The following is a 16440-nucleotide window of genomic DNA, read 5'->3' on the forward strand; positions in this document are numbered from 1 at the left end:
TCTTTTTTTTTTTTTTTTTGGTACCGGGGATTAAACTTAGGTCCTTGTGCTTGCAAGGCAGGCCACTGAACTGCTGAGCTAAATCCCCAGCCCAAGACCTGACTTTTTAAAAAGTATAGAATAACAATTAGTTCATGTGTTTGCCCCTCAGTTTCTTAAAGTGCAGGATGAGTGTTGGATTAGGCAACAAAATTCCCTTCTAGTTCTGATATCACATGACTTGTCTGTGTCAACACAATCAATATAGCCAAACATTTTCTTCTATAAGAAAGAATTGTCCCTTCTCCTTAAGGTGCTTAAATGAGCTAAAAGCACAACAAAATACTTTCTGAACTAAAAACTTATGTTCACTCAAAGGCTTGCACATGGATATTTATAGAAGCTAATTCATAATTGCCAAAACTTGGAAAGAACCATGATGTCCTTCAGTAGATAATAAATAAATTGTGCTATATCAAGACAGTGAAATATTATTTAGCACTAGAGATGAAAACACATGAAGGAAACTTAACATGTCACTAAGTGACAGAAACCAGTCTGAAGGGGATATATTGAATGATTTCAACCATATGACATTCTAAAAAAGAAAATATTATAGAGAGAATAAAGAGATCAGCAGTTGCTTGAGGTTAGTGGGGAGGAAGGGATGAAATGGGCCGAATATACAAGAGTTTTAGGGTAGGGAAACTATTCTTCATGACAAGGATGGATACATGTCATTATATCTTTGTCCAAACCTGTAGTTTCAGTAAGGGTGAACCCTAATGTATACTATGAACTTTGGGTGATAATGATGTGTCAGTCTAGCTTTATCAGTTGTAACAAATACACCACTCTGGTGCTAAGGATGGGGGAGCCCGTGCTTGTGTGGGGACAGGGAATGTAAGGAAAGTGCACATTTTGCTCAGACTTGCTGTGAACCTAAATCTATGCTAGAAGATAAAAGTTTATTAATGAAAATACAGAAAATGAAACAACAGTTAAACTAACATTATGCCAGGTTTTCTGAGAAATGACATATTAGATCAAATAATTTGGTTTACCCTATTTATAATTCAGGAGTGTTCATGTATCATGAAAGAAAATGTGACCTGGCCATCATTTGCCCAATGTTTACATGAAATCCAAATAACAGAAGTGAAGGAAGCAATATTAGGTGAATCTAGGTCCAGTCTTAAAGTACTCTCTCAGCAATATCTCCCAAACTGGCAGATTAGACGTGAAACATTGGCCAAGACTAGAGGTCTTATATCAAGAAACAGCAATCATCTTGTTGCAAGTGGAACTTTGACCATGGCTGTCTTGAGATTGGCAATTAGTTGAATGTTGGTTCTTGGCTCATAATGTCTGTGAAGGAAAAAAAATGATGAAACAGGTTATGAATTTCACTTACCTTCAAGAGTAATACTGAAGCATCTTAAATGAATTCTTTTGTTACATGATTTACTGGATCTGGTAATATGGGGTTTAATTTCTGTCCTGACTCTGTTGAATATTCTTAATGCACATTGAATTAAAGACAATTTATTTTTTACACCTACTTTTTTACTTATTTAAATGAGAACCACAAGCTCAAAGAACAGCCTTTTAAGAATAATTAACTCAAGTAATCAATATTCAAAGTATTTTTAAGCATATAGCATCACGATGCCCTCTAGTGGCAAGTCCACAAGAAGAGTGCCTTAAAAGTCCCATAGAAAATACAAATTTTCCCTTTCCACAGGTAAAATAGTCTACTTGTCAAAGTATGCTACTATTATATTTAATTTCTTTAATGAAATTAATGCATCTCTATGTTCCATTTCTTTTTCATTGTTACCCTAGTACCTCAAAGATAGAGATATGTCATATTAACAATAATTATTGTGTCAAAAACATAACCATTAAGGTGAATGAGTGGATGTGGTTCACTAAAATTGGGTTTATCATCTTAGAGTAGAGGAATATATCCCGAGGGGAGATGAGAATATTGCCTTAAGATTGATATATCTGTCCTTGTTAGTGATTTTCTATCATTTAGTGACTGTCTTGGAAGTAAAATGAGACAGTTAACATTACTAGTTGATGAATGATTTATATGAACTGTTTTCTATATTCTTGAATATCTACCAACAGCCACCAGAGTAAAAACTATATATATATATATATATATATATATACACACACACACACACACACTATATATAGATATATACTATATAGGATATATCTATATAGATATATCCTATATAGTATATAAGTATAGTTTATATATCTATACTATATATAATGTAAAAACTATATATATACACCCTATATATAGATATATACTATATAGGATATATCTATATAGATATATCCTATATAGTATATAAGTATAGTTTATATATCTATACTATATATAATGTAAAAACTATATATATACACCCTATATATAGATATATACTATATAGGATATATCTATATAGATATATCCTATATAGTATATAAGTATAGTTTATATATCTATACTATATATAATGTAAAAACTATATATATGCACCCTATATATAGATATATACTATATAGTGTTTATATGTATAGTTTATATATATATACACTATATAGTGTGTATATGTGTGTGTGTATATATATATGTGTGTATATATATATATCTGTGGCCTTCACTGATACATATATATTTGAAAGATAGTTTACAAAACTGAAGAGATGTTTACTAAAATTAGCTAAGGCATTACAATTGTTTCTTCTTTTGATTACTGGATATCTGATTACTAGTTTCAGAAAATTAAAAATTAAAAAAAATACTATAATTGTTGATTTGTACATTTTCTTTTGTTCTATTAAAACCAACCTTTATTTATTTATTTATTTAGGTACTGGGGATTGAACTCAGGTCCTTGTGCTTGCAAGGCAGGCAGCAGAACCACTGAGCTAAATCCCCGGACCACCAACTTTATTTTTTAAACACATTTGACGACATTTACTTCTGGTTAACATTGAAACATCACATACATATTCTTCTCTGATATAAATATGGATTTGTTCAGATATTTAAAGCTTCATGATAAATTCCTTCAAAAGAAAACATTCTTTATAGCAGAACTGTTTATATGACATGACAGACACTGATCTATGATAACAGTACTTTTGGGAAAGTAGTTGGAGCATTTTCTCTATTATAAACTCAGCAAATATTTTTATTAGCCTCTTTCCATGCGCCTGCTAGTCTGTGTAATAGAAAATTAAATGTTGGCAGTTAGCCAACAAATAAGAAGAAAGACATTTGAAAAGCCTTTAGTAACAGAATTTAACCAACTAAATGTCCTGCCATTAACTAGTAAGAATTTTTCAACTTTCTTCCCCTTCCCACATCGAACGTTTTAACCATCTATAGAGATAGAAATAACAACATCAATAATAAACACCCAAACAATCCCCCAAACCAAAACAGTGCACATACCCTGGTAGATGCACACACACACACACACACACACACACACACACACACACACAGGATTTAGAGCTGGACTTAGAAAAATAAAATGGAAAAAACTGTGAAAGTGAAGTTTTCCTTTCCAATCAATTGCTTTTTAAATTTATAATTTATTCTGGTGTTGGTTTCCTTTTATGTTTGTATACTTAAGATTGTGAACATTATTTCCAGTAATATATCCCAAGTTCATAAAAATTGCCCACCTATGAAATGATTTCACAGATTCACAAGTTATTTTAGAGTTTTAGCTGCATTTACTTGAGTCTGCTCTTTTCTTTGCCTTTCATCTTTGCTGATTCTATAGCTAAGTATTAGCTTCAGCTCTTGCTTTCACTTTCTGAAGGCAATCTGAATTCATCCTATTTTCTTTCTTTTTTTTTTGGGTTTTTTTGAGACAAGGTCTCATTATGTAGTTTAGACTGACCTGGAACTCACTATGTAGCCCAGACTGGTCTCAAACTCACAGCGATCCTCCTGCCTCAGCCTCCCAAGTGCTGGGATTACAGGCGTGTACCACCATGCCTGGCTCATCCAATTTTCTGAGTATTGAGTCTAGAAATAAATAGGCCTTGAATTCATTAGATGATCTTAGGTTTACAAAATTTTCAGAGAAACCTCACTATTTTCAAGTAATCCAAGGGCCCAGGTCATTCTGAGCCTGCATCAGTGAACATGTGCTTCATTAGGTTACCTTTCCAGTAACCTCCAGTTGGCCAGGAATGAAAGCTGGCCTGGAGCTCCTAGGAACTGAGTGAGGACATTTTCCTCTTCTTCCTGAAAAGAGAAATTAAAAGCTAAAGGTATAGGGAAGGTGGGATGGGTAGGGGAAGGGTAATAAGGGAAAAGAAAAAATGTGAGATAATGAAAAAATTATGCAAACAATCTTGAATCATCTTTACCAAATGAAAAAACTTGAAAAGACAATATACACACATGTAATACAATTTGATTTGCCCCAAACAGTTCAAGTTGGACCACCAGTAAAAATATTATTTATGTAACAAACTGGTCTTCTCATTATGTTGATATTTAAATGTATATAGTTTTAGTTACTCTGGAGTTATAATGAATCCTGTGAAAGTATGTTGTAGTGATTATAGGTTTGACTTGTTAAAAAAGAGAGCCAAGCAAGGACCAGAAGTAACTATCAGTGCTAGAATAAAACAATAAACCAATCTTTTGGTATTAATGTCCCCCATATTACCAACTCATAATTGTTTTTTATCAAAGTCTTGAGAAATACAAGGTAATTTGGGAAAGACAAACATTCAGCATATATTTTGTGTTCCAAGTATTTTGAATGAGTACTATTAAATTTTTTTCATTTATTCTTTGCTTTTTTGAACATATCTATATACTTTTACTTATCTTTCTTTCTTTCTTTCTTTTTTTTTTTTTAACCAAGGATTGAACTTAGGATCTTGTGCTTGCAAGACAGGCGCAGTGCTGCTGAGAGAAATCCCTGGCCCTTACCTTGTTTTTTAAGTAATATCAGGTTGGGCTTTTTCTATATTTATCAAGCATTTGTTTTTCTTTTTTGTCAATTCCTAGAGTATACCTTTTTATTTAAAAATTGAGATATTAGCTGGGGATTTAGCTCAGTGGTTCTGCCACCTGCCTCGCAAGTGCAAGGGTCCGAGTTTGATCCCCAGTACAAAAAAAAAAAAAAAAAGAAAAATTTGAAATATTAGTGATTTTCTTATTGATTTATAAGATTTCTGGACATTAATTCTATTAACCTCTATTATTTATGTGTAAATATCTTCCTCTAGTTTATTATCTTTGAGTTATGTGTATGGTGTTTAAGTATAGGAGGAAAAAAGATTTTGTAGTCATATTTATCAGTCTTGTCAATATTTTTTTGTCCTTGGTGTCACAGATTAAAAAGTTTTTCTCTTTTTTGTTGAGCTAGCCACTTATATTTTATTTTTTTATATGGTTTTATTTTTAAAATCCATCAGGATTCATTTTGGTGCCTTGTATGTTGTAGAAACTTAACTTTCTAGTTTTTCATATATTTAGATGTAGTCACAACCTGTAGTTGAATAATTAATATTTCCTTGGATGAAGTGAAATATTCTGTATCTTTTAGAGAATGTTTATGTAAAGCAACTAATATCCCTATATAAAATAAAACATCTATATTTTAAAGTTTTCTGTCTGCCCACTTGATTGACTTACTGTCCTTATTTTTATTGTGATCTAGTAGTCTTTATTTATTTATTCCCTCTTTTCCAAAGATTATTGTTGATATATGCATTAGGTTTACTAACTATTTTTAGTTCTTTTTAATAGTTTCTCGTCAGCTGATGTGTATTTTTATAAAGGCTAAAAGATATCTGGTCCTTCTTTATCATTTTATGTCCAAGAATAGGTCTTTCTGTTGTTTGTATACTTTAGAAGCATTAGCAGTGAGTATAGAGTTTATGGGGTTTTGCTGTAGGAAATGAGAAGAATGACAGCTGGATATTTTTCCTTTCTGTGGAAATCAGTTTTATTTCTTTACATGCTGTCTTGTAGGGGTTTTCTTTCCCTGAGAGAAGTAAAGGACCTGGGGAAGGAAGAGGGATGAATAAAATGAGCAACATTTGATGTGCACCTATACCAAATCCCCAGGAAGAATATAGTTAATATGCATCAGAAACATACAGTAATAATGATGACTTAAAATACAATAAAAAGAAAATTTAAATGCTAGCTGATTCAAAACATTTTGTTAATTTCTCCTTATACTTTTAAAATCTATAGATCTAAATCTCCCCTTAATTCAGTTCATAGTTCTTCTATAAGTTTTAGCAATTTCTGACATGTATATATATAGTAGAAAATATATATCATTCCTAGAACTGTTTTTCATATCTCTTATCTTACTAGTCTACAGTTGAGTTTTTTCTTTTTATTTTCTGAAGATATAAAACAAATTTTCATAATCAAATAAGAAAATAGCAATAGTTTTTTATGTATTGTTATTTGCAAAAAGTAGTTAGTACAGAACATAAACCAAAAAGATTCTTTAATAAAGAATCATAACTTTTAAAAATATATTCTTTAATCCTTGATCGATTCCCTCTGCTGTCCTTTTTATTTTAATATTTTTATTATGTTTATTATCTATCCATTATTTTATTATTTTCAGATCGTTGTTACTTTTAGGCTCCAAGCAACTTAATAACAAGACTGTTTCTGGTCCTTGTATTTCCAGTTCCTAGTGCAGAGCTTGACCCAGGGAAAATGATCAATATGTACCAATAAAAATTAAAGCTGAAAAAAAAGTTTATTGAAATCTACTGTAATATAGTATTCAAGTATAAAAAGTGAAAAAGTATACATTAAGAAATAATGTTCAGTGACAATAAATATTTTTTATATGAAATGACTGATACAAACTATATTCTCTGTGAAATCTTTTTAGGGATCATGGAATTATATATAAAAATTTTAGCCTAAAGCCTCCAATATTATTTAGTAACTTTAAAATCAAGCTCATACTCTTATTTCTCTTCAGATTGTATAAATCTTTCGCCTTTTAAAATCAAGCTCTGCCCAGCCCCAGACCCCAGGCACACAATTGCAGTTGGGTAGAAACACACGTAACAAAATATTGAAATAATGGCTGACATTTACTGAGGCTCATTAAGTGGCAGGACCCAGCCAAGGGCCCTGCATACATAATCTTATTTAATCTTCACTACAAATTTGTTAGGCCTTATATTTACTAACGAAGAAACTAAAGTTTAGATGGTAATTTGCAAAAGGTCATATAGCTAGTAAGTAGCTGAGCTGGGAGTTAAGCCCAGATCTGATTTATGTTGAAGTCTGTGATTTAATGATTAAAATGGCCTGGATGGCTAATCCTCCAATCCTCCCTGTGCTGAGGTTCAGTGAGGATGTAATATTTCTTGATTCTGTATCTACATTACTCCTCCCTCCCCAGTTCCCTGGAATGTGAATCTTCAGGATTACAGACCATGAAAATGAGAGGTTTACCCTGGATCTGAAACTGTCAACTCTAAGCCATCACCCTTATTCCTCATCATATTTGCTTTTAGCAAATAATTAAATGCCTATTGTTTAAGGTGGCCACAAAGCAGGAGAAGTAGGGTACAGTCCCTCCCCACAGAGGGTGAACCACAGCCTGGTTGGCAGGACAGCATATATACATAGAAAAAAATGATTTCCTTACATATATCCTTTCAGAGCTATTCAGCTGTGTAATAGCTTGGTGTGGTATTTCACATTGTTCTTGAAGATTCTTAGGAGGATAAGAAGATCCTGATGCTGCAATGGATTCCAAGACCCCCAAAACCAAACCTTGCCCATTGCAGGGGTATTTAGGCCCTGTGGATATGGTGCCTGTATAGGAATGAGGAACATTGTAAGGATCATCCTGCCATAGAGGAAAGAGAATCACAGGGACTCTTTGATCTGTCATTTTTGTTGGAGGGTAGGGCAAAAGCTGCATGTCTTAGTCCCTTTCTTTGTTACTGGGGCACAATGCCTGACACCCATGACTTACAGGAGAGTTTTATTTTGGCTCTTCTTTTCAGTCCATGGCCAGCTGACTCCAGACCTTCAGGGGCCTAACAGAGGAAATCTGCTCACCTTATGCTGGACAGAAAGAGAGACAAGGGAGGATCCAGGAGGGAGCTATACCCTCCCAGGTCACACTCCCAGTGACCTGCCTCTTCCAACCAGGCCCCACTTCCAACAGCATGACAGTTATATTGCCTGTAATTCAGTATCCATCCCCAAATCCCCACAACTGAGTACATGAGTGCTTAGAGAACATTCTTGATCTAAACCATAACACTGCAGATCGTGATAAGAACAAGCAGGAAGCATATGGTTTGTTAATTAAGAAATTGGCCTCTGGAATCAGAAATCCATGGCTCTGAATTCCTTCTCCATCAGTTATTAGCTTCATAACCTTAGTTCTTTAAAGCTCTCTGAGCTTCATTCTTTTCATAATTTATGCTAAGTAAGTTCTTTGGTTTATCTTCCTAGTGTCTATTTTTCCTTATTTTGGTACTAACATGATTTTCTCATCTCTCCCTTTGTCTAATTGCCAATCAAAGTTCTCTATCTTTGCCTCTGTGAAGAGCAGACATGATTGAAGCTGAGTCACATTCTATTTTTAGGACTGTGAACCTTAAATTAAGGACCCTTTGAAGAATTTGTCCATTCCTACAGTTTCAGTTACTGTTTTCTTTCAAACTTAGTATTTTGACTACCTTATGTCCTTCCATTAAAATGTTCCTGTGCAAGAAGTTGGGCAGTGTATCACTCAGTGCATACTAGAGAAACAAATTTAATGCAAAATATACAAATACATAGGAATTTACAAGATCGCCTTACAATGGCCGATCAGAGTCAGGTGTGGAAGAGCGCAAAAAGGCTGCCTATGTGCTGGAGATATGCAGGATCCAGGTGAAGGCCTGGCGCTCACTGTAGAGTCCCATTTGAGCCTGTGCCTGGAGGCCGAAGGGTCTGCGCTGGAAGGCTGCAGGCAACATCCAAGGTGAAGAAGAGTAGAACTGCTCCAAAGAAACAGAAGCAATCCTTCTTTCTTCATTTCCCCTTTGTACCATTCAGGTGACAAGCTGGCCTAGGGTGGGTCTTCTGCCTTCAGCAAATCCCCTCAGCCACACCCAGAACTATGCTGCTCCAATTTAGCTGGTCATTTCTTACTCAGGTTGACATAATCAATTAATTATCAACAACAGTATTATTTACAACCAAAGAAAGCTGCCTGCTGCATTTAGTCATTTCCATCCTCATGTGGTTAGTTTTTTAATCCTTGATTTGCTCCAGAAAAATCTATTTAATCAATTACTCTAGTCCTAAACATTCCTCTTGAAAGTAATTTGGTAGTCATCTTAGGCATCAGCCATGTTTTCTAATATTTTATTATGCAGTGTATCCATTTTCTCCCATTTTCTGAGTTAACCTAGACCCCACATCATCTATGGCAACCTCACTCATTGCTGAAACTAGTGAGTCTCTATTCCACACCACGATGAACCCAGGCTGCCGCTCCATCTCTTTTCTAGACTGAACATGTCAAATTATTCATCTGCTGTCATAGGGTTTTGTTACCAAACCTTTTATTATGCTGGTTACCCTCCTCTGAACTCTTTCCAGTTAGCTGAAAAGCATCCTCTATCCAATAATAAGCTTTCATGGGGAGCTCAGAGGTCACGTATTGTCCAGAAGGTAACTGTGTAACCCCAGGGGCATGAAATTTTTTCTTCATGCCTGACGTAGTTACGAATGTTCTGAGTCTCCTGCCCAGGCGTACTCAGAGCCTGCAACCAATGGAAGGAGTTGGCGGACAGGTACCCGCATGTTCTGGGGAAGAGTCTGCTTATTTGGAGCAGTACTAATCAGTTCAATTTCTCTGTGGCTGCTTTGAACTGTAGCCTTCCTCCTAACTAAAAACACCAAAATGGAGTGACAACTAACAATTATTGAGTGCTTATGATGTGGTAGGCACAGTGCCAAAATGCTTAGTACTTCCAAACTCACAGAGCCCTACACTATACCTTTTACGTTAGGTCATTATCTTTGCTTCACAGATGAGGAAACTGAGAGCTAGACTGGACCTAGGTTGCATGGCTAGAAAATGAAGCAGTAAGATTTGCAAGCTTGGATTTCACTGTAAAAAATTATGCCCTTGAATATGTCATTTAATTGTTCAAGGGCTCAAGAGAAACAGGCTACAGAATATTGGACAAAAATTGGGAAGAGCATGGACTTTTAAAAAAGATAGGTTGTTATAATTTTTATAGCATAGCAAAATGATTTTTTTGGCTAAAAATGCAAGAAATAATTCATCCATGTTTCCATTCCTAGATACTAAAAATGAGTATAATATATTGAATGCTTTGAGATATCCTGGTGTGAAGAAGCCCGTTTAATTCTACATTCCCAAAATTTAATGGAGGACACCTCTAGTTCACTAAGAGAATACAAAAATATATAATAGATTTTATTTAAGGCACTACATTGAACTATACATAGAATACTTTTCATCTTCAAGATAATCTTCTAATTAATATGTTATTACAATTTGACAAGTAAAGAAACTGATTCTCAGAGAGATTTACCTCTCTAAAAGGTGTATAGGTAAATTACTGGCTAGCAATTTTACTCTATCTCCATATGATCTAATGTCCTTGCTTTGCTTCAGTGCTTAAAGTATTTCTTTCCCCCACCTAACACCTCAGATGAAGAAGACTCAGTTTTAAGAGATATGATTGTTTCATCTTTGTTTTGGAATCTTGGCCATGGGAAGGCAACCTGGTAAAGAGAGAAGAGCACAGCTTGATATCAGGAATCGTGGGCTGGATAGAAACCTCTGCTACTACATTCAGAGTTTTCTATGAAAGTGAATCCCTCTGAACCTGTTTTATCCTGAGGAAGTGACATTCATAATGTGAATGGCTATGAACTATTTTCTATTCCTCAGGATGTGTGTTTAGCTTCACTGTGTGTTCCTAACAAAATGAACAAAGCACTTGGCTTCACTTGGATCTCAAAAGATAGAACTTTACAACAAGCAAATTATGGTTTTCCTGCTTTACAGAATTTCATCTGAGAAATAATAACATGATTTCCATATTTTTACTTTACTAGAGTGTTCCATTTTTTCTCTTACTAGTATGTGATAAGTGCATTCACTTTGGGGAACTGGCACAGATATATGTCATATCTCGATCATTTTTATTGTGCTTCTGCTTCCTCCCAGTCTCCCTTCCCATCTCGGCCCAGTCTATCTATTTCCTATCATTTGTCAAGTTATTGAAATGTGTAGCTAAAATAGATTACTTTTCATGTATCTAGGGTACATACAATAAAGCCTTAAAGACCCTACATAAAATATTTTATCCAAGTTTTGACAAATGTCCCCCGTCACATAACCACCTCCAGGTTCCAGAGCGGTCTTACCACCCCAAATGCTTCCTCCTCACCCTTTACACCTGCTGTTCCTCCCCAGGCCTTGGAGAGCTCCCCCTGTGTTTGTTGCCGTGATACCTCCTTTCCATGTTTTTCATTTTTTAGGGTGTTATATAAATGGAGTGATATGGTACGTTGTTCTCTGTTTCTGACTTTTTGATTTAGCATAATGCTTTTGAAATTCTTTTATGATTTCATAGTTTATTCAGTAGTTGGTGGAGATCTAGAGTGTTGCCACTTTTGCTTGTTATGATAGAACATTTTAAAATTAAAATACATTTAAATTGTTCTTGAGGAAATACCTACAGTAGAATTTCTGGGCCATACGATCAAAATAGGATTTTAAGAAACAGCTAAACAATTTTTCAAATTGACTATATACTATTTTTATGTAAAGTACAGCGTGTGAGTTCTTAGTGTTATACATTCTCATCTACGTGCTACTATTAATCTTTTAAATTTTTATTATTCTCATAGTTGTGCATAACTACATTCACCGGTTCTACACAACTATGCGAGTACACAGCTGTTCTCACACTGAGAATAGTAGAATAATAATTATAATTTTAACTTGAATTGCCCTAATTACATTATGTTGAGTATTTTTCATATCCTTATTTGCTATAATCTACCTTATTTGATGAAGAATATATTCCAAGCTTTGTCACATTTAAAAAATCAGTTTGGGCTGGGGATTCAGCTCAGTGGTTCTGCCACCTGCCTCATGAGTGCAAGGTCCCGAGTTTGATCCCTAGTACTCCCCCCAAAAAATCAGTTTGCCTTATTTGCAAGAGCTCTTCATATATTCTGAGCAGAAAGTTTACTTCAGATATGTGTTTCCAAATACTTTTTCTCTAAGGCAGTGACTTGCTTTCCTGTAAGAATACATTTAAATAAAGAGATATTTAATTCTATAGAAGTCCAATTTATTCACTTTTCTTTTATAGATGATGCTTTTTGTGTCATATATAAGAAATATTTCTTACCCAAGGTGACAATGATTTTCATCTATATTTTCTTCCATAGGTCTTCAGAGTTTTGGTGCTCACATATGGCTATAGGCTATATGTGTAATTAATTTTCATAAAGGTCCCGCAGTGAAAGGTTGGTGTAATCATTTTGAATATATAAATGTCCACTGGTTTCAGCATTATTTGTTGGCCCTTTTTCCTCGGCCCTTGTGGAAAATCTCTTGATCATATATGGGTGGAACTATTTATTGACTCTCTGCTTCCAGCAATCTGTATGTTTAACCACAGTCTATTATCTTTCCTTTTTGTAAGTGTCCCCATTTGTTTGAGAAATTTTCATTTTTCTTTCAGCTTTAATTGAGTTTATTGGTACATTTCAGGGAATACAGTACAGTTACATTCATTGTTGGGATCTTGTACCTCTACATGACAGGTCTTGATTCTCATTTTTTCCCCTTACCCCTGCCCTCCCTTTACCCCCTCCTCCCCTCCCCATCTACAAACACTTTATTTTCATCTTTTCATTCTCTCACATTTTTTTCTTTTCCCTTATTACCCTTCCCCTACCCATCCCACCTTCCCTATACCTTTAGCTCCTTTCTTCCCATTTCTAAATGTCAGTAATCTTATTAGGATGAGAAATTTTCATTTTACTCCTACATTACTAAAAGTTTTTCTCAAAAATGAATATGAAATTTTCTTAAATGCTCTTTTTGGAGGACTTTATTATAATATAGTATACTATGCTATACTAATGTATGCTGAATTTACATTGAACCTCAGATATTAAATCAACCTAGGATTAATGTCATAAGTAATACTTGATCATGATGTTTCAACATGCTGTGTTTCTTTCTTATAGTAATATTTTGTCAGTATTAGTATCATGATAATACTGGCTTTATGAATGCTTTGGAAGGGATCTTCTAATTTTTTATTTTAAAGTAACACAAGTAGATGTTAATAAAGAAAATATGAAAAGTCTGCTACTTCTATAAAAAGTGAAACAACATTGTACAACAAAATAGAGAATAACAACAGTTAACATACTATGGATCATGGTCACAATGTTACTCAGAGTATAAGTCATAGACAAGAAAAAAAGTCTTATAAAGAAGAAACAAACAAAAGGACAAACTTTCTTTTCAATGAATAAAAACTAGTAGTATGAATAAAACAAATTACCATGTATCGTAAAATACATTTGAAACAATGGAATAGATAATTTGGAGAATTATTTGAACTTCTCCCCACTTCCTATTTATCTATGGGATCTTCTATTTTTTGAGTTTATGTGGAATTAGTATTATTTCTTCCTTAAGTATTTAGTAGAATTAGTTTTGAAGCTGGGCATAAAATTCCCAACAATCTGTTTAACATCTGCGGTTCTATTGTGATATTTTCTCTTTCATTCTTGATGTTAATAATTTGCTCATTCCTCTTTTTCCTGATCTGATTGTCTAGATCAGGATTTGGAAGACTTCTTCAAAAGGTTTTAAAGAATAACTATTCTTGGCTTTGTGGGCCACAGACAATGTTTGTGCCTGCTTCTTCTTTCTCCTTCTCTTCTTCCTTCTCTTTCTCCTCCAACAGTTTTTAAAAATATAAAAAGTAGGGTCAGGGATTTAGTTTAGTGATGCTGCTGCCTGCCTCGCAAACACAAGGTCCAAAGTTCGATCCCCGGTACCCCTCCACAAAGTATGAAAAGTGTTTATAGCTGCAGATTATATGAAAAGAGGTGACAGATTCGGTTTTTTCCATGCTCTACAATTTACCATTATATAAGCTAGACTTTTAGAAATTTTGTTAGCGATTTCAAAGAACTGTTTTTTGTTTTTACTGATTTTTTTCTATTGTTTTATTGCTTTGCATATCATTGATTTCTGATCTGAACTTTTATTATTTTGTTTATCTTTTTATCTAGTTTTTTCTTAATATAGACATTTAGCTTATCTATTTGAAATATTTTTATTCTTCAATATAAGCAGCTAATAAGGACCTGTTACAGCCCACAACTTTTGATATATTGTGTTTTGCTTTCATTAATGTCAAAATATTTTCCAGCTTTCCATGTAAATTATTCTTTGTCCCAGGGTTATTTTGAGATGTTTTGATTTCAAAATGCTTGCAGATTTTTCCATTTAACTATCTGCTATTGCTTTCTAATTATATTTAGAGAACATACTTTTTATCATTTCAACTTTTTAAAATGTATGAGATTAATTTTTGTTTCAGAAGTTGGTATATCTTGGTAAATAATCTGTGTATACTTAGAAATATATATGCTACTGTTACTGACTAAAATGCTTTAGAAATGTCAATTTGGTAAAAATTTTAGTTATATTCTTCATATATTCTATATTAATTGGTTTTCTGTATCCTTGTTCCCTCAGCTACTGAAAGACTGTGCTTGAGCTCTCCAACTATAATTGTGGAGCTATTTTCTTGTGTTACATTGGTCTTATTTCCTTGTACTTTGAAATTCTTTTATTAGGTACACACACATTTAGTTACATATATTTATTAGGTAGTTAAGTCGAGTCATGTCCTCTCTTTTTTCATTATACAATTAACTTGTTTGCCGTAGTATTATTCCTTGCTCCAAATTTTTCTCTATACCTTATTAATATACTCACTCCAGCTTTTAACTACTGGTGTGTCTTTTTCCAACCATTCATGTTTGACTTATCTCTGCCTTATAATTTACATGGGTCTTGCCTTTTAAAATCTACCATGATGTCTTTTTGAGAAGGTGTTTAACCATTATATTTAATGTCATCTTCAATATGGTTGGACTTAAACCAACATATTGCTATTTCTTTTAAAATTAATTTATTCTTAAATTTTTATCTGATATTCAACAACCAAAAGTTATACATATTAATGGGGTTCCACATAATGTTCAAGTCAAGTGTATATTTTATAATGTTTAAATCAGGTAAAATATATTTTTTTCCTTAAACAATTATCAGCTTTTTGTGGGAAAAAACTTTAAAAACAAATTTTCTTAGCTTTTTATTTTTATTTTTGGTACTGGGGATCAAACTTGGGTCCTTGTCCTTTCGAGGCAAGCAGCAGAACCACTGAGCTAAATCCTCAGGTTTCCTAGCTTTTCAGAATGTAGGGTACATAATTGTTATTGAGAGTCACCATCTTGTGCAATAGTATGCCAGAGCTTCTTGCTCTTAAGTGTAACTTACTTCTCATTGATCAGACTTTCCACAACCCTCTCTTCCTGCTATTTCTCTTCTATTTATTCCATCTGCTCTTTATTCGGCTTTCCCCCTCCTTCTCTAACTTCTTTTTAATTAATTTAGTTTTTATTTAAATTCCATATTTTTTATCCACTGTAGCAGTCCTCATTATTCCTGGGGGATATATTCTAAGACTGCCAATGGATGCCTGGAACCACAGCTAGTAACCAATCTCCATACACCACGATTGTTTCCTTTTGTTTGAATGACTTTCTTTAACATTCACATATAGCAGTTCTAACAACATTCTCACAGGGTTTTCTTTTTTCCTTTTTTAACTCAGATTTTTGTTTACTCTTCCTTCCTTCTTTTTTTTTTTTTTTTTTTTTTTTTTTTTCGTACCGGGGATTGAACTCGGGTCCTTGCACTTGCGAGGTAGGCCACTGAACTGCTGAGCTAAATCCCCGGCCCATTCCTTCCATTTTTGAAGAAAATTTTTGGAGGACACAAAACTTTATGTTGATGTATTTTTAGTTTTGGTTCCATACAGGAACCTTTTCACCTGTCTTCCAGGTTACATAATTTCTAAAGCAGCCTGCCATAGTTCTTGATGTTGTTCCTCTGTAATGTGTCTTCCTTTTCCCCACCTTCCAAATTCTTTTAGGATATTCCCTTTGTCACTGGCTTGTACTATTTATTCTTGCTATATGTCTTGGTGTGCTTTTGTTATATTTATTCTGTTTAGGGTTGTTTGGGTTCTTAGATTTGTTTATAGTTTTCATCATATTTGGACATTTTTCAGTTTTTTAAAAATCTGTTTTTGTATCCCCTTCTGCTTCTTTAT

This window comes from Fukomys damarensis, unplaced genomic scaffold, assembly GCF_012274545.1.
Source record: "Fukomys damarensis isolate Sample0158 unplaced genomic scaffold, DMR_v1.0_HiC HiC_scaffold_14, whole genome shotgun sequence".
In the NCBI taxonomy this organism is placed as follows: Eukaryota; Metazoa; Chordata; class Mammalia; order Rodentia; family Bathyergidae; genus Fukomys; species Fukomys damarensis.